Source organism: Triticum urartu, chromosome 7A, assembly GCF_056163025.1.
Source record: "Triticum urartu cultivar PI428250 chromosome 7A, HENAU_Tu73, whole genome shotgun sequence".
Classification (NCBI taxonomy): Eukaryota; Viridiplantae; Streptophyta; class Magnoliopsida; order Poales; family Poaceae; genus Triticum; species Triticum urartu.
The window spans coordinates 61662908-61666152 of record NC_141879.1 but is presented as its reverse complement, the minus strand read 5'-3'; positions in this window follow the sequence as shown (position 1 = coordinate 61666152).

The window sequence follows — 3245 nt, the reverse complement described above, 5'->3', positions numbered from 1 at the left end:
GGCAATATTTCTCCGTTTTGGAATATTTAGAAAAATAGAAAAATAAGAAGCAGTCCGGGAAGGACACGAGGGCTCCACGAGGGTGGAGGGCGCGCCCTACCCCCCTGGGCGTGCCCCCCTACCTCGTGGGTGAAGGAAATATGCCCTAGAGGCAATAATAAAGTTATTATTTATTTCCTTATATCATGATAAAGGTTTAATATTCATGCTAGAATTGTATTAACCGGAAACATAATACATGTGTGAATACATAGACAAACAGAGTGTCACTAGTATGCCTCTACTTGACTAGCTCGTTAATCAAAGATGGTTATGTTTCCTAACCATGGACAAAGAGTTGTCATTTGATTAACGGGATCACATCATTAGTTGAATGATCTGATTGACATGACCCATTCCATTAGCTTAGCACTCGATCGTTTAGTATGTTGCTATTGCTTTCTTCATGACTTATACATGTTCCTATGACTATGAGATTATGTAACTCCCGTGTGCCGGAGGAACACTTTGTGTGCTACCAAACGTCACAACGTAACTGGGTGATTATAAAGGTGCTCTACAGGTGTCTCCAAAGGTACATGTTGGGTTGACGTATTTCGAGATTAGGATTTGTCACTCCGATCGTCGGAGAGGTATCTCTGGGCCCTCTCGGTAATGCACATCACTTAAGCCTTGCACGCAATGCAACTAATGAGTTAGTTGCAGGATGATGTATTACGGAACGAGTAAAGAGACTTGCCGGTAACGAGATTGAACTAGGTATTGGATACCGACGATCGAATCTCGGGCAAGTAACATACTGATGACAAAGGGAACAACGTATGTTGTTATGCGGTCTGACCGATAAAGATCTTCGTAGAATATGTAGGAGCCAATATGGGCATCCAGGTCCCGCTATTGGTTATTGACCGGAGACATGTCTCGGTCATGTCTACATTGTTCTCGAACCCGTAGGGTCCGCACGCTTAAGGTTTCGATGACAGTTATATTATGAGTTTATACGTTTTGATGTACCGAAGGTTGTTCGGAGTCCCGGATGTGATCACGGACATGACGAGGAGTCCTGAAATGGTCGAGACATAAAGATTGATATATTGGAAGCCTATGTTTGGATATCGCAAGTGTTCTGGGTGAAATCGGGATTTCACCGGAGTACCGGGAGGTTACCGGAACCCCCCGGGAACTATATGGGCCTTAGTGGAAGAAGAGGAGAGGCGGCCAGGGCTGGGCCGCGCGCCCCTCCCCCCTAGTCCGAATAGGACAAGGAGAGAGGGGGTCGGCGCCCCTCTCCTTCTCTCTCTCTCTTTTTCCACCTCATGAATCCTATTCCAACTAGGATTGGGGGAGAAGTCCTACTCCCGAAGGGAGTAGGACTCCTCCTGGCGCGCCCTATGGTGGCCGCCCAGCCTCCCCCTCTTGAACCTTTATATACGGAGGCAGGGGCACCCCAGAGACACACAAGTTGATCCACGTGATCATATTCTTAGCCGTGTGCGGCGCCCCTGCCACCATAGTCCTCGATAATATTGTAGCGGTGCTTAGGCGAAGCCCTGCGACAGTAGTACATCAAGATCGTCACCACGCCGTCGTGCTGACGGAACTCTTCCCCGACACTTTGCTGGATCGGAGTCCGGGGATCGTCATCGAGCTGAACGTGTGCTAAAACTCGGAGGTGCTGTAGTTTCGGTGCTTGATCGGTCGGGCCGTGAAGACGTACGACTACATCAACCGCGTTGTGCTAACGCTTCCGCTGTCGGTCTACAAGGGTACGTAGATCACACTCTCCGCTCTCGTTGGTATGCATCACCATGATCTTGCGTGTGCGTAGGAATTTTTTTGAAATTACTACGTTCCCCAACAGTGGCATCCGAGCCAGGTTTTATGTGTTGATGTTATATGCACGAGTAGAACACAGGTGAGTTGTGGGCGATATAAGTCATACTGCTTACTAGCATGTCATACTTTGGTTCGGCGGTATTGTTGGACGAAGCGGCCCGGACCGACATTACGCGTACGCTTACGCGAGACCGGTTCTCCGACGTGCTTTGCACATAGGTGGCTTGCGGGTGACAGTTTCTCCAACTTTAGTTGAACCGAGTGTGGCTACGCCCGGTCCTTGCGAAGGTTAAAACAGCACCAACTTGACAAACTATCGTTGTGGTTTTGATGCATAGGTAAGATTGGTTCTTGCTTAAGCCCGTAGCAGCCACGTAAAACTTGCAACAACAAAGTAGAGGACGTCTAACTTGTTTTTGCAGGGCATGTTGTGATGTGATATGGTTAAGACATGATGCTGAATTTTATTGTATGAGATGATCATGTTTTGTAACCGAGTTATCGGCAACTGGAAGGAGCCATATGGTTGTCGCTTTAATGTATGCAATGCAATCGCGCTGTAATGCTTTACTTTATCACTAAGCGGTAGCGATAGTCGTGGAAGCATAAGATTGGCGAGACGACAACGATCCTACGATGGAGATCAAGGTGTCGCGCCGGTGACGATGGTGATCATGATGGTGCTTCGGAGATGGAGATCACAGGCACAAGATGATGATGGCCATATCATCTCACTTATATTGATTGCATGTGATGTTTATCTTTTATGCATCTTATCTTGCTTTGATTGACGGTAGCATTATAAGATGATCTCTCACTAAAATTATCAAGAAGTGTTCTCCCCGAGTATGCACCGTTGCGAAAGTTCTTCGTGCTGAGACACCACGTGATGATCGGGTGTGATAGGCTCTACGTTCAAATACAACGGGTGCAAAACAGTTGCACACGCAGAATACTCATGTTATACTTGACGAGCCAAGCATATGCAGATATGGCCTCGGAACACAGAGACCGAAAAGTCGAGCGTGAATCATATAGTAGATATGATCAACATAGTGATGTTCACCAATGAAACTACTCCATCTCACGTGATGATCGGACATGGTTTAGTTGATTTGGATCACGTGATCACTTAGAGGATTAGAGGGATGTCTATCTAAGTGGGAGTTCTTTAAGTAATTTGATTAATTGAACTTAAATTTATCATTAACTTAGTACCTGATAGTATCTTGCTTATGTATGTTTGATTGTAGATAGATGGCCCGTGCTGTTGTTCCGTTGAATTTTAATGCTTTCCTTGAGAAAGCAAAGTTGAAAGATGATGGTAGCAATTACACGGACTGGGTCCGTAACTTGAGGATTATCCTCATTGCTACACAGAAGAATTACGTCCTGGAAGCACCGCTGGG